This window comes from Lagopus muta, chromosome 2, assembly GCF_023343835.1.
Source record: "Lagopus muta isolate bLagMut1 chromosome 2, bLagMut1 primary, whole genome shotgun sequence".
Lineage (NCBI taxonomy): Eukaryota > Metazoa > Chordata > Aves > Galliformes > Phasianidae > Lagopus > Lagopus muta.
The window spans coordinates 88,259,656-88,276,363 of record NC_064434.1 but is presented as its reverse complement, the minus strand read 5'-3'; the positions used below and the strand labels follow the sequence as shown (position 1 = coordinate 88,276,363).

At 39.4% G+C, this 16,708-nt stretch overlaps 1 long non-coding RNA gene across 1 annotated transcript in view; it reads right to left on the bottom strand.

Annotated features, from left to right (window-relative positions):
- Positions 1 to 16,708, bottom strand: part of LOC125689325 (uncharacterized) — a 249,516-nt gene that overhangs the window by 56,792 nt on the left and 176,016 nt on the right. The gene's annotated exons all lie outside the window — the stretch shown is intronic.

Here is a 16,708-nt window from a genome sequence, read left to right as displayed (position 1 = left end):
AGAAAATATTCAATGGCCAGACATTGATCTTGAGCCTCCTGCAAAGAATTCATACAGCAGAAAAGCTTATGCAGACAGATACCAGTTGCATCATTATGTAATCTTAATGGTAAAGATTATGCTTTGATCTAGCTTGTGTAAATTGGGTTGGGAAAGGATGGAGCCAGTGATCAATTCAGATGAATTTGGAGTTGTTTGTAAAACACACAGTTCCACATTAAGCCAGTGGTAATCATTTGTAGGGTCTAGAATTGAAGCTGGTTTCCCTGTGGGTGATGTAGCTGGATTTTCTCACAAGTGGAGAAAAGCTCAAAACTGGAAAAAGCACATTCTTGTGAACGTGTGCTCAGACCTATCAGAAGGTGTCATTTCTGGATGCCTGGCCAGTCTCCTGCTTGAGGCAGTGTGGATCCTTAAAAAGAGGTAGGGATAAGAAAGGAATTTGCTTTGAATTCTGCCCTTGGAGCTCAGAGTGTAATCTACTGGAATCACTTAAATGTTTTTCATAAATGGTTCTCTGAAGGTGGCATCTTGGACTTCCCTTTTGATTCTCTTGGGTACTCACTCATTTTGCCTGAGGACTGAAATGCCTTAATTTAGCTGAAGTTTTTGTATTTGTTAGTGGATATATGTATATTTGGCTTTAAATCACGTGAAACTGTACAGGAGTTTGATAGGTCTAGAAACAAGTTAATGGTCCTTCAAGCTTTTTAACTTGAGTTTCTTTCCAAATGTCATAATTCTAGTTTATATATGTAAAGAATTAGTAGGATTTTAATTAAACACATTGCATTCCCAAAATCCATTTTGAATGGTTTTAATACTGTAGCCCTCACAAAAGTGCAGTACCTCTGGAGCTGAATACTTCAGTCAGCAATGTTAAGGAATAATTTCACAGATGGAAGACTTGGGGATTTTAACAACATATATAAATATTTGAGGGGAGTGGGCAAAATAATTGGACAAAAAAAGCCAACAACTGGGCATGAGCTGGCAGTGTGGCTTTGCAGCCCAGAAAGCCAACCGTATCCTGGGCTGCATCAAAAGCAGTAAGTTGTTTTGTTTTATTTAGCACCAATGTATATCAACCTTTACACCTTTAAAACTGGATGTTCTATATCTAAAAGCTAAAGTGTCATTCTGAACTTGTATGGCTATTAATTGTCACTGTTCTCACTACACTACCTAGAAATACTTGCACAGACAGCTATTGAATTTACACTGGTTTGGGGGAGTAGCTTCTAGAGCAGGTACATGTGATATGTAAGAAGAGAATGTAAAATAGTAATCTTTAGTCTGGTGAAATTCCAGTTGTTCAAGCTGGATTAGTATAGTACTTGGAATGATTAGAGGAAAATAATTGTATTTTGCTGTTGTCCTCCAAATGCGTTCACCTGAGTTGGAAAAATTCTCAAGAATAAACTGAAGCCTGTATGCTTTTTTTAATTAACTGTGCCTAGTAGGCAAATTTTTCTCAAATTGGCTGAATTTGTTTCAGCAGTAGTCTTGAAATCCCTTCTTTCTTAAAGATGTGTGATTCTACCATGTGCTCTGAAATGAAAGCATGTGCAGGTGTGTGTATGTATGAGATTGCATGTGTGTGTTCATGGAGAGACATTCTTTTACATGGAAGCATTCTGCCTTTGGTATAGCTGTATTTTTTTTTTTGTATTTTTGCTGGCCTGCAGTGCTTCTGTTGTCTCCTCAATCAGCATACTTACACATGTGCCCTTTTAATTCTTAGCAATATCTTCTCACGGCTGTTCTTTTTATGGCAGTGCAGACGTAGTCTGGTATCTGCCTTGTCCAAACCCAGAAGCTGGTTGAAGTATATGGGAGCATGGAAGGAGTGAATTTAGGACCTAGTTATCTCACAGAACAGTTCTGTGGTGAGAATAGGGCCTACAAACTGGTCCTTCTCTCTGCTTGACTGTAGTTTGGCTTCCAGCACTATTAGAGCTGCTCTCCATCCACATAGATGCCTCCAAGTTTGGATACTAAACCAGAGAAGACTTATCCGGAGCCTTACTTATTAACCTCTAAGGCAGAGAAAACAGTAGGGACCAAAGTAGTTGTGGAAAGTGTCACCTTACTTTTCCTATTAGATATATTTATAGTGTTCATTACCTTCTGCCTATGTGAGTTTTAAAATTAGGTTCTGTTTTGTGTTACAGGGAAATAAATCTTAGCGGCAACCGTAGACAGCTTATAGTTTTTTGCCTTCCTAGGGGCACCTCCCTGATAAAACAGCAGCTGGTCAGACTCACTGTTGAAATTACAGATTTCAGTATTTCAGTGAGCAGTTTCCAGTGAGCCATCCCTATTGCTGTACTGCATACTTCCAGAAAATTGCTCTGTTCTGCTGCCTGTCAGCATAGTGCTCAGAAATAGAGCATACCTTATTTGCTTTTAGAGGAAGACTTGATCTACCTCTTGCTTGCCCGCCTCTAAGCAATGCTGTCCAAATTAAGGGTACATTGTTAATGGAGTTTCCAGTTAACCTCAACCTCTTGACTAACCATGGTAGATAAGGTAAGAAAGGGTTCACTGAACTTCAATGGCAAGTCTTTCCCAGGGTAGGAAGAGTCCATGGCAGTGGTTTAAGCTCTTGAGTCTACTGGATGCTTCTGTAGTTCTTTTTTTTTTTTCCCTTTTGTCAGTACTGAACCTGTTGATCCAGTACAGCAATTTAAGAGGTGCTGCATTGTTTCCATTGTACAGAAATGAAACTGAGGAAATAGCCACTTCAGCCTGAAGTCTTTTTTTTTTTTTAATGGATAGGAAGTGTTACATTCACATTCCCTTAGATCTAAGATTGAAGCCTTTTAAAAGGTAGTATAATAAAAGACATTTTGTGGTGTGTTTTTTTTTTAATGGATGTTAGTGGTGGCTGCATAACTCTAAAGAAGGTAAGATAAAGGGTGGTTTAAAATTTATTTCTCAGCCGTTTGATAAGTATGTTGCTTGCTGCCAGTCCATCTTATGGGTCTGTTCCCTGCTCCCTAGAAGTAATAAATTCAGATACACAGTTAATTTGAAATTAGTAGATGTCCATTCTTAATGCATTGCTTTTAACTACAGGGCAAAACCAATGAGTAGTTGTGGTAAATATAAACAAAATGATGTGTGAAAGTTTAGACTGCCAAACATGATGGGTTAGCAAACTTCAGGGTACTTTCGCACTTAAGGCAGGCTAGCTGTCTGTTGTTGTTGCTGAAATGGGCTCTCTGCTAATTATTCCTGCCTTTGTCCTTCACATTATAAGATTATCTGGTTAAGGTTTTCACTTTGCTAGGGTATTTTTCCAGCTGAATCAGTAGGTCTGTCTTGGCTGACTGTAGCAAATGAATCACAGCCAGTAGAAGGGGAGTGCTATGGAAGAAGTATATCCCACAAGTCACACTCTACTGTTGAACTGGCTGTGCATGAGTAGTGTATTTCTGTATTTAACACGAGTCCAGAGGGAATAATCTGTTTAGTGGTATCTGAACTGTGACATTTCTGCGTGATCAGTCTGAGAGCAGAGTTCACTGGGATGTAGTTGCTACCAGCTGGCTGTCTGGCCTTCTCCTCTGCTGGGAGTTGCCTCTCAAAAGAGGGGGAGCAGAAGGGAAGAAATGCCCTTTATTGAGCAATGGATGAGTCCAAGGCTGCACTGAGATGTCTGAGTACTTAGGATGTCCTCTGTCAGCAGAGCGTGAAGCCAACAGTTGTATGCATTGGCAACTGTCTGGCTCATAGTTTGACAAACTCCTGAAGTATGCAGATGTTAAAGGTACTGATTTCACATAATCTTCTAGCTTTTGTTGTTATTCCTCCATACATGCTTTGAAGTTTTGGCTAGGAGCCAGGCTTTTGTCACTTGTCCTTAAATCCCCTGGAACTATTTTCATGGGCGCTTGTAGAAATTAGTCTCAGCTAATGATAGTTTGACAGTGCTCAAACTATGCAATCGTCTTGCTGAGTAAAGTGAAAAAGCAGCATGGATTGTGATGGATAGGAAATTGTATAAGTTCTAATAACTCACAAAAAATGCTGCTTGACTTCAGAAGGCCTCTTTCCATCGTTTTGTGAGGGAGGAGCAAAACCTATTGTGATTGATAATGCTAATTGTACTTCAGTGAAGCTGCCACCCTGCTACATGTTTTTCGAAAGCAGCGTGAATTAATCCTGCCTACAGTGTGCAGACTGATACAGTAAGTTTATTTTATTTCCTTTCTTTATAGCATATATTGCGAATAATGAACAATGTGCATTTCACCCTTCCAGAGGAAAGGGCCTACTTGAGGGTATGAGAGGTGCAGAGCCTTTCCTCGGTTAGTCTTGTGAGGGTTTATGTGTTAGCGTGGACTCAGTGTTTGGGTACCAGTTTCTGAGAGGAGTGATTCCCAGTGCACCCAAGCAGTAGTGCAGCCACACAATGGACCGCCTGGAGGTCTGTATGTCTGTAAATATGCATACACCAGGTTAAAACCAGAAACGTACTCTTCCCACCCTTCAGAAGAAAAAAAAATATACAGGGAGGATAAGAGTAGCTTAAATGCTAGTAGGTTAGTTGGCTTTCTGATGTTTCTGCCTGACCAGAAACAGCACCTAACTACTATGTGTTGGTTTTCCCACTTAAAAGGAGCCATAGATTTGAGCTTGCTCCTAATGTTTTGTTCTTCAGAATTATTTTTTATTATTATTCTAATGAAAACTTCTCAAAAAAACCATCCTTAGGCCTAGTACTTGTATCCTGGTCTATTTTTCAATGTTTTCAATGTACTAAATGGCAGATGAGAATGCTGACAATTCATTGGGTGCATTTATGCATATATGTAAACACTGCCTTGCCAGAAGGCAGCTTACCAAGAGGGATATGGTAATTTAAAATCTGTTTCCAATGAAGCCCATTCTGTAGTATAAACATGGTGAGCACTCACTGTGACAAGACAGATGGGAGAGCCCTCTGCGGAGTCTGCCTCATCACCTGAGCTGCTCCTTTCTGCTTCTCTTGGGCTTCGTGTTTTCTGAACCATCCCCTTATCATTGTGGCTAATAGCATTTAAGAGCTAATAAACAGTTAGCCACTATTTATTTGTGATGTGAGGTACCTTTCCTGGTTCTTAGCTATGCCCAGCCACTTAATTTCTGCTGGCAGAGATGAGAGCTCTTTGATGGGAGAAACTGCTGGGAGCCTGAGGCTGCTTCCTGCTGGGAGGCAGCCCAAGAAGGAGCTGGCACTGACAGCCTCAAATACTCTGCGATGCAATTGGAATAAATTAAAAAAATAAAAACTCCATTTTTAGTCTCTTGAGCTTTTAATTTGAGCCGCTTCTCTGCAGTCGTGATGGCTGTAAATAATGATTTGCATAATATCGTTCTGCATTTTTATTTTTAGTACTTGGCTCCAGGATGTGTGGCTCCAAAAAAGAAACAGCCAGCAAGTACCAAGCGTACAATATAATCTGTCCTTCCAACAATATTGTTAATTCGGTTAGCTCAGATTTGGCCTTCAGATTCCTAATCTGGTTGGGCTGGGTGTATTGGGCCATTCAAGGAGTAAAGGAACAGTGGAATGTAAATAAATGCAGCAAACAAATAGAAGCTTCCCAAGATGTCATCCAATCAAATCTGTATAAAAAGAAGCTTGTGTGTGATGTGTGTATGAGTGAAAATTGCTAATTGACAAAAGTTGATCAGCAGTGAGTTAGCAATTTAAAAATGTATCACTGTGATTATCACCTATTTCTTCATTGCCCTCCACCTTTCTGCACAAAGAAGAAACTGGGTGCCCTCTGATCATGCTCATGGAAATGATTACTGTTAATAAAAATTCCAGTTGACTGAGTATATGTCATTGAAATACTGATATCCCTGGGAACAAAACTCTAACTCACTTTGTCCTTTGCCTTCAAGAGGCAAGGCTTTGGCCAGATTTTCTAAGGAATCTGCAGAACCAGGGTTACTCATAGCAATTTAGCTGGTGGTGCACTGATTCATTTGTGTGGCCTGTGAGTACTAATTGTGTTGCAGATAATGAAAAACTGCTGGCTGGAAATCATACAGGGACAAAGGTGAAAAGAACCGCGTCCAACATGAGCAGCAATCTGTGGATATGCTGTCTGTTACGTAACTTGTTCGCCAGATGTTTAGTAACTCAAGGTGCAGTCACAAGAAACTCACAGGAATCGAATTTATAAACAGAGCATAGTTGAAAGTTTCTTTGAATGTAGGACAAATACTGTTAGCACTGTAGGATGGTCGGCACAGGGACAAACTCTTTGCTATAGTTCTGTACTGGACTTCTGTTAAAACAAGGTACATAATTAATGCTCAGCAGAGGCAGACAGGGCTATGACTCATTTGTGCCACTCTAAAATATTAAAACTTCCAGTCTGCTTCAGTTACAAACCTGGCAGGACATAGAGCCTGATACAATTAAATCTTTACTTGCTATCCTGCAAACGTCAAATTGTTGCAAAGAATGCTACTGGTGAATAACAGTATCATTATTTGAACTCCTTCTGTATTGCTTTGAGTACCTAGGAGTAGAAGGAGGTATAACTGAGTATTTCTGCCCTTAAAATATGTTGGAGATGCATGAAAGCTTTCTAACTTCAGAAACTTTAGTCTTTGAAGTGTTTGTATGTATACAGGCAGCTGTTGCTCTGAAGTGGGATGATGTGAAAGATAAGGGACCAGACAAACATAGACTACTGTAATAGCAAAGATTACAGATGAATTTCAAATGAGAATTTGAGAAGGATCTCAAGTTTTAATTGAGTGGCTGCGGGGATAAGATGTTAACAGTGCATTTAAGTTAATACTGCCAAATATCATGAAAAGTAATGAAACTTAGTGATTGAAAACTAATTAAAGTGTACTTGACAATCAAGTCCAGTGTGACAAGAATTAGAACTAGAGATTAAAAACAGAACAGTTGATAAAGTTCCCTGCTTCAGCTCTTAGGGACAAAGATGCTCAATAAATACAAAATAAACATTAGGCCTACAACAGGATAGATGCAGTGTGGCTTGCAAAGAGAATGAGTTAAGGAGGCACAGTGGAAAGGATCCAGAATGTCCTTTAGCACAGTATTTTTGTTGAAGGAACATGGAGAAGTTTGAATTTTTTATCGCTTCTGAAATGCTGAAACTGGAATCTTGTTTGTAAGTGTCCTTTCTTCTGGCTGGTAGAAATACCTGCAGTTTACATGCTCTTGCTTTTTTTTTTTTTCTTCCTCTAATGATCAGTATCATCATATCACAAATTCTGACTTAGATTTTTGTGTTTGCATGCAGTACTCTTGAGCTCTGTATGCAGACAAATGTATGTAAGGGTAGACTTGGCCCAGAACCAAATGCATGCAAATGTATATGGGAAACTGTAAACTAGTCTGAAAAATCTGAGTATTCAGCTCAGGTTTCCCTGCATAATGAAATCACTGGCTAATTGGTATCAGATTATGTAAAAGTCGTCTTTAGCTGATAAATATAATACTGAGGCTCACATGAACAGTTTTTGATCGGCAATTCATATTGTTATCTTGCACGATGAAAGCACACAAATGGCTGCTTGTTTTATACATAGTGATGACCTTTGTTAGAAACCCTGCAGGATTTTTATAACCATTCAAGTGAGATTAAATGTGGAGCAGATCAGTTGCTACAGACTTGGTAAGATCCCAGCAACGTAGCTCACAGGATGAAGAGCATGGTGAACAAGGACACAGAGACCTAGAGAGAAGCTGTTATCAAATAGGAATTGTATTGAAAAGCAGTATTAACACTGGAGAAATTTAAGCTTTTAACTGAAACAGCAATTATACAGGTCTTTCTATGACAAACTATTTTCCTATCAGAACAGATTATTAATCCATTGAATTTTTAAAACAGATGATACATGAAATAGAAATAAAGACCAGTGATAGGATGAGATCTTAGAAGCTACAGATCTCTGGGCTGCAGGATTGTAAGATTCAGATTGCAAGTCGTTGTTTTTATCTCTACTCTGTGCTTTTCCCCCATATGGGGACACACAGCCTGCTTGCTTGCAGTCCTAGGTACTGCCTCTGCCCTTCCTGTCTGACCCTTCCCTGCTTTGTCCTTAGTCGAGAAGTGATCAGTACCTAAAATATGTAGCAACTCTGAACCTACATCCACTTGGAGTGAGGAATCACCACACTAAGTGTGTGTTACAGGGACTGGAATGTGTAGAGTAGTTTGCATGCTCCAAATTGCTGGCCTCCATCTGGGTATGAGACAGGAATAGCCTTTGTGGAACCACAAGGTGTCAAACCTCAGCTTCCTCTCTCTGCCTTTGGGAGTGGCAGCTAGCTGGGGTTGCTGATTACTGGCAAGCTGTAACAAACCCAATGCAATTGGTTGGACTGCTGAATTATATTTTTGTGTGTATCTTTAGTAGCTTGACTTTAATAAGGGTGTAACTCCAGTGTTCATTGAGTATTAACAATGAAAAAGAGTTTTTTGAAGGCAGAAATCCCTAAAGATATAAGTACAGTGAAAATAACAATGAATAGTGGGTTAAATACCTAAGTCTATGATCTGTATTGTGCTGTTCCTCCAGCATGTTACTGGTTTGATCCTTACGGTTTGCCAATCAAGACACCATTTTATGACAGGATGCCCTTGTACTTACTTTTTTGTATTCCTGCTCTGACTGGAACTTTCTGCTTCTCTATAACTTTTTAACCTAAAAGGTTTTAATTAATGCCTTCTCTTTAGGTAGATGCTGCCATTTAGAAATGCTATCTAAAAGACAAGCAGTAAAATCTTGACCTCAATTAAGTACAAAATTCTTGCAGCTTGGTGTGATAAGCAGTTACAGTTCTACGATACTGGATTAGCTGTGATGCATTGTTTTACTGCTCAGCTCAGGATTAACACAAGGCACGTTTTGTTTGATAATTTTTCAGAGCCTCAACACATCAGACTGTTTCCTGTTCCCCTCCCCCACAAAACCTAGATATTGTGGCTTTCATTGTTGTGTTTAGTCTTGACAATTGTTAACAGAAGCAAAAGGAAAGACTCGAGTTCTACCAATAGCTGTTTTTCTTGTTCATCAGTCTCGCAATTGCATTTAACTGCATGCATATTTCTTTTCCCCTTGAAGCTGGGGTTGCTGAAGATACGATGTCCTGCTCAGATGTGCTTTCAGATTGGGTCGTGCTCTTTTGGCCTCCCTCTCTCGGCTGTTTCGGGCCCAGCGTCCATTTGAATTCATGAGGCTTTAGAGCACGGGAGGTGAAAGCTGGGTTTGAGACAGTGTGAGGCAGTAGGTATGAAACTGTCAGGTTGGATTGGACAGGTGGGATCAAAAAAGGTTGTATGTGTATCGAGAGCAGATCAGCAAGTATTGAGGACAGAGCCTTCATGTATGGGAAGAGGGGATAACTTCAATAAATGCTTGAAAGGTTTATTCTTTTCCCATTGCCTCTCTTTTGCGTAGGAAAGGATCTTTCATTTGGAGTTCACTTTTTTTCTTAATGTGGATTTGTTTTTAAATTTTCTCATAAAGATGTCATAAATTAATAAATCTAAGTAAAAGTAGCATTACAGTTATATTGATCATCTTGAACTCCTTGCTTCCCTTTGCCTTTTTGTTATGAGCCTTTGGCTGATCAAAACAGGCTCTGTAATCCCTCGTGGTCTGGCTGGAATCAGCCATACCGTTAGGACTGCTTTTCTTAGCCACAGTTAACAATGGTATAATGGATTTTATAATGTTTTATTAAGTTGAAATTTGTCAGTAGCACTGATGAGAAACAATTGTGGTATTTTAGGAAGAACAATTTCCAGTATTTAGTAATCATGCCAACCTGCAGACGTCTGGGGCAGCAGTTTACTCTATGAAAATTTGCCCATTTCAGACATGTATGCTCTGTGGCACAGGCTTGAGGAAACCAGGCTTGGGTGTCTGTATGTAAAAGCATTACTTTCTTTAGTCTAGATAAAAATTCCTCTTCATCTGAAGATTACCGTGTCTTAAATCTTTGCTGCTTGTCAGTCTAAATAAGGAAAAAGTGGCCTAGCTTGGATTTACAGTGGGTAGGGTGAGTTTGCTCTTGTTGTCTTATCATATGACTGATGTCAGTTGTAACTCAGCTTCCTCCCTGTGTCTTCCTCTGATTCATGCTTCGTTCTGTCCCTGGCTTAGGTTGATAAACTTAATGTGAATTGACAGGTGTAAGGATTTTCTGGAATTTGACCTCTGCCTTCATTTTGAATCCTGATGGAAAAAAGCTACCTTCAATGCCTAACAGTGTTATCTAACTTAATTAATGATTACTAATTAACCAATGCCAACAGTGGCTTCAGGTGAACTTTTCCCAAGGAAATGATTAATTGTTGTTAGCAGACAACAGTATTCTACTAAAGGCATCAGAGAGGCAGCGATGCTCATTTTCAGCTGTGGAACAATTAGGCAGTGAGACTGTAGAGGGTGTGGGGGAATGCAGCTTAGATGCAAATCATTGTGCAACTTCTCCTTTTGGATTTCCCAGTATTGGGCTACTTCTTCAGTCAGCTTCAGCATGTGCAAAAAACTGTGTAACTAGCATGCAGCATGAGCATCTTTATTACCACCGTAATTCAGTAAATGCATCAAGCACAGTCTTGAGGAAGCTAAGCAGAAGAGTTGCACAGCTCTGTATGTCATCATAAAGCTGGGGGTTTATATGTTGCGCCGAATGGTACCAAATGGTGGGAGGCAGGATGGATTATTTTCTGTAACTGTTCTCAGTCCTGATCAAATTTCACTGATGGTATTTATTCTTCAATCCCTGCTTCCTAGAAATGCACTGTGGACCTTTGGTCGGACCTGATTAGTGTGTCCTCAGTGCTTCAGTCACCTGAACTGGAATGGATCTTTGCTCTTTGCACAGAGCTGTTTGAAGTTTCTGGAATTCACATGGACAAATAATACTCCCCTGCAAAGGTGGCTGACATTGTTACATTGGACTCTACTTTCTTTCTCAACTCGAAAACCAATGCTTTTCTGAGACATCAGTATTAAATTTAATACTGATATATTCTAATATACTTGATATATAACCCAACAAACATAAGTAATTATAAGGTTGTTGGAATACCTCTTTCAATTTTATAAGCTATTTATTAGGAAGTTCAGACTCATCTTTCCTAATAACAGCAACAGGAATTTATTTAGTTTTCTTCTATTTGTGGTTTGATCTATAAACTTTGACTGGACGTTGATAAGAGTTTACCAAAACTCAAGTCAGTCAGTCTGGTAAACAGTGACTTGAACTGAACTTGAGTAGGTCTGAAGAAAACAGAAGCTTTGTCTGGTGACTGACCTCACAGCATGTGGTCTTTGCAACCAGGACCATGCACTGCAGTATGCAAATTGCCAGTAGTGATAGAGAAAAATGTTAGATTAATTCATTGCAGTCAACTCCCTGTTTGTCACTACGCATTCTTAAAATGGCTAATGGTAAAACAGTGCAATAATAGCTGGAAATTGTTTGAGGAGTTCCATCTGCCTAAAGGCAGGTTGGCTTTGTCCTCGCATTTGTACTATGACTGCATAAGCAAACACGATGGGATTAGAAGAGTCTTGCAAAACATAAATTTATATATAATCAGCATCTCATAGTTGCCTGGAGTAATATGATTCTGTAGATATGATTGAACTATGGATAAAAGATTTCATAACCAAACTAGCACAGAGGTTAAAGATTCAGTAAGTAATGGGAGTGTAACTTAAGAGCTCCTTTCTTTCAGACAAGCAAAAACAAACAAAAACCCTCAGCTGAAAATTACCTTGGTGACAGTAAAGTCAGTAGATGAAAAATGCGCGTATAACTGAAATAAGAACCTTGTTTTGTTGTTTTCTACTTAAGCCACCCAGTGATTGACAAACACCGTGGCAGGAACACACTGTCTGCAGTAAACAATTGCAGTGTTGCTCGTTGACCATCTGGTTGCATTGTGGTGTATCCATTATCCATCTTTAATAAGTAACTGTTGAAGTTTTTAGTTTAGTTTTAATGAGAAATTAAACACTTCAAAACATCTGAATAATTCAGCTCACAGTTGCTGGCACTGATATGGGAAAATCTAGCATTGTGTGAGATGGCACTGGAATAGCAGCAGCAACTTTTCTTCCTGCTGGGGTATCTGTATGTTTGTTGCAGTGCTGAGAGTCACATCACCTCACAAAGCAGAGACTCCAAACATGATCTTTCTGGGGTTAAAACTGAGTTATTGCTTATCTTGAACCCTTATGAAACTGTAGCTGGAAGAGAGAACTTTAAGTTAACTTGTGCTTCTTCAAGGAGATCGATGCATCTTTTGAATGGTTTTGCTGTTCAAAACCCAACGTTTTTGAGGGCTAACCTTTCCTGTTTCAAAGATGATATTGATTTGGCAGCAGTGAAACACATCACTTAGCAGATCTGAATGTGAGTTACAGAAAGTGTAGCTTAAACAAGAGCCTAATCCTAGACCAAAACCAACCAAAATATTCTGAAGGTCATGTGATGCATATATTTTATGTAAAAAAATTAAGATGGAAGAATCCAAGTGCATTGCTTTAAGCTCTAATCTCTTCTTAAATGGAAATTTATGAAATGTGCATGTAACTGATAGAAGAAATAGAGGGATGGCTACATCTGCTTCGTGTTCTGTTCTTAACTAACTGTCAAATTGTTCAGATGTGATATATTCTGGGTTTTTTTCACCTCTTTCACAAATGGTGAAGGACATCAGTAGAGGCAAATGTGCTGTTCTCATCCAAAATTCCTTATGCCAATCTTCTCAACAGTGTGTGGTTTTAATCTTGCTGTGCTGTAGAAACAGTGCATACATTCAGATGTCATTCTACCCAAGCCCTTATGGGAGACCAGGGTAGCTTTGCTGAAGCATCATGTGGCTTGGATCTCTCTGTAGCTTTGTTTGTTTTGTTGGATTCTTTGTAATGAAAGTAACATAGGTGTTGACTGTCACATCTTTTCTGTGCTACAAAGGAAATAAATATGTCCAAAAACAATTATTGAAAAACATAAAACACCTTACTAAAGCGTGAGTACTTCTAAAATTGAAAATGTAACCTCCATCTCAAAAGTTTACAAGCTGTTACTTTCTGTGTGTCTTTAACTAACAAATCTGTTTTGATATTGCCTTGGCACTGGTGAAACTATCAAAAAAGATACGATAAACAACAACTAGTTCTCAAGAGGGACAAAAGCACATTCTTATGGAGAGCGCCCGACTGCAGTGTGATCAACAGGAAGAATGTCATTTGCTGTCTCAGTCTATGTTACTCAGTTAAATGGAGCAGTGGTGATCTAAAGGTTTGAGAGCAATGCAGGGTAGGGAGTGTGCCACAGCCATGCTCTTGGCACTCTTACTGTGTGAAGAGGATCCTCTGTGTAGCAGGACTCACCAGACAGAGCAATGGGACTGTTGCCAGAGACAGCGCTAGATGCGAGCCGTCTTCTCTTTTCCTGCAAGCACACTTGATAATTTGTACTTGTACTCATTTATCATGGCTGCGTCTTCCATGTCAGATGGCCTCCTTGGCTATGGCTCTGCTTGTTCTCCTCAGAAGCTGGGGGTAGAATTTTAATTTTTGCTTTACGTTGGACAGAATTTTAAGCATTACATGTGGATGGAATGGAAAGAAAGATTTCCTCACTGGATCCAGAAGTTGTTCTGTCTGTGCCCAATAAATTTCCCTGATGCAAAACTACAGATGTGATACCTGGTTATAAGGTGTTTACTTTGTTTCATTTAAGCTCACAAAAATATTGGATGAACATATTAGCTCAAAGACATATGTAATGATTAGTTTTGCACAATAGTTAATGACTCCTGATTTTTTTTTAAGAAAAAAACAACAATGGATTTAGGCTCAGGCAGCATGATGCTGTTGTGCAAGTACTATTTTTATTTATTCAAAATAGATACCTCCAGGTTTTCAGTCTCTCCCACCCTAGCAATAGTCTTTGGGTTTCTTTGGTCTACTCAGCTGTGTTTTTGTATTGTTTGTTTGTTTAAAACCAGGAGCTCATCTCTCTACTTGCTCCAGGGAACAAGGTAAATGCCCCTAAACCAACTCAGGGCTTTAACTTGGCATTCTGCAGTCTCATCAGAACTAATGCTCTCTTAGCTTTGATGCAAATTCATGATACTAGAGGGGGAAAATAGTGAATTTATCACAAGCCTGAACATTGGCTACATTTATGATGTATTTTCTCTGAGGCCTATAATTTTGTTATGCAAAAAAAAAAAAAACACCAAAAAACAAAAGCCAAAACACTTAGGCTCTTCTTCAAGACCCTAAAATATTAGAGAAATGAGTGAAAATGATGATGCTATGTGATAGAACTGTGGGAGCTGGCAGTGCTGGCTTTGGCCTGCCACTTGTAAGGGATGTAACAGGTTCTCAAGTCAACAGCACAACTTGGTCCACAATAGAAGCTCCTTATAACACCCCTTAAGTGATCTTAGACAAACTAGGAAGGTGACCATTTGGTCAGGGATGCCTAACTTGCAAATACACTGATAACATTTCTTGAGGAGAATGTGGTTGCTTGCTAGGTTGTTAGTGGGGCTGCTTTTAAACTTTCATCGTTAAATCTGATACTTGGTTCATCTGAGACACTTTCTAGAGTTATGCTGCCTTGAGTATTTGCCCTATTTCGTGTTAGGCATCTTTCAGCAGTCTATGCTATGCACACTCCGTTATCTTTGTAGTTCCTCAATGTCAGTTTTGCATACTTTTGTCTTTTCTCTCATGCTATTCAAAAAATATATATTTTTGTTTTCTCAAGTAGTAACGAGAGGTAGGAAGCAGTAGTTGTCTGCAGCTCTGCAGGATTTCTGAGATTTCTTGGGTTATTTTTTGTCTTTGTTCATTGTATGACAGGTCCTCACGATTTTTTTAAAGCCAATTTTGGTGTTAGTGTCATCAGCACACAAGTGCATACTCCTAACGCTTTTTTCTCAGGCCATATGGCATCTGTGACTCAGTTCGCTACAGGAAAAGCAAACGAGAACTGATTGAATCTGATCAGGACGAAGAAGCAGCTTTTTAATTTCTAGCCGTGGACCCATATGGAGGTTCAAAAGCATTCCAGAACGTACTGTTTCTGGATTCCAGAAACAAATCTTTAAATTGATTTGGTGTTTACAGCCTTGAGCCTGGATTTCATTATGGCAATCCCTGTCTGTGCGACATGTGGAATATGTGCAAGTAGAGAACACAGTGCAGGCATTTAGTTATGCCTGCACGCAGCTCCAAAGAGTTGCCAAAGTTGGAATGTGGATGCCTGCCCTTGAACAGTAGCATCTGCGGTCCACAGTGGTAACTTCTTGAAGTGTACCCAGAAACAAAAAACGTTCTTTTCTGCAAAAGACTCTTGAGGGGTTAATGACTGGGAACTGCCTTGCATCTTGTAGCCAGATACCAATCAAATCCAGCCTAGTGAACTCAGAATCTTCCATGCTGTGCAGCTCGCCTGCAGCCATTTGTGTGCTGCTCTTCAAAGTAACTGTCTGGATGCAGCAGATGCTTGTTTGTTGCTGTACAGCACTCCCATGGACATCATGGCATGTTTCTCCTTACAGGCAGAAACAAGCCCAATCTTTCTCTTGTTTCTGTACGTTGGATTTTTGGATGTGGATGGAACACCGTTCTGGTTACCCTTGACATCAGTTAGTCACCCAGTATTACCATTGCTGGTATCTGTATCTTTCTGACTTAATAAGCACATTAAATTGTGTTTTTATAATGATCAGTAGTGATACCCTTGTCAGTATTGTCTGTCAGGTTGAAAAGATATAGTTATGTTCCATCAAAAAAAGATATAAACTTTAGAGAAATGGTCAAAAGGGCCACGAATCAAGAGTTTCTTGTTTTAATCTTTACTTTTTTATCTTTGTAATAACTAGATGACAAACTGTACGTAAAGAAAACTCATAATCTCTTAGGGATGATGAGGAATTTGCCTCAAGGAATTGAATTTAAAAGACAAAAAAAAACAAAACAAAACAAAAAAAACCAACAAAAACCCACTCTAACACCTCACCAATAAGCGATTAGTGAAAGTGCTGCACTTCAGCATTTACACTGCACTGCTGTTGAACATTTTCCTTCGTTTTCTCAGCAGACGTGGCACATACATGCACACAGGTGCTGCTTTATGCTGGAAAGGATTTCTCAGAGCCTTAGAGTGTACAACAGGCAGTGTCTTTTCCTGGGCTCTGCAAGGGGCATTTCCTGCAGAACACTTCTGAGCACTTGGGCTGTCAATATGAGGGAGGAAATGAAGAGTAGGGCTGGGCCTTTGCTCATTCAGCAAAATGTTAAACCACAGCTTCCTAAGCTTTAGGGCAGCCGCTCTGACAAACAGTGCTTTGTATGCCTGCTTCCTCATCTGCTACTCCTTACTACTGTACAAATCCCCTCATTCACTCGACTTGTACAAATTCTGCTAAATCCCTCATTTTGAAGCATTCGTATATTTCAGAATAGTATTCCAACAAAGCAGAAATTATAATTAATTTCTATATCAGAATAATAAAGACAAGGCTTCATCCTGCTGTTGGGTTGTAAAAATCAAAGCATAACTGTAACTATTACCCAACAGTTTTCTTTTCTCTTCCAGAGTTTGGACCAGAATTTTGCAGACGGTAAGCGCAGGTGTATGCCCTGGATTGTTTGTGTGTGGTGGAAGACA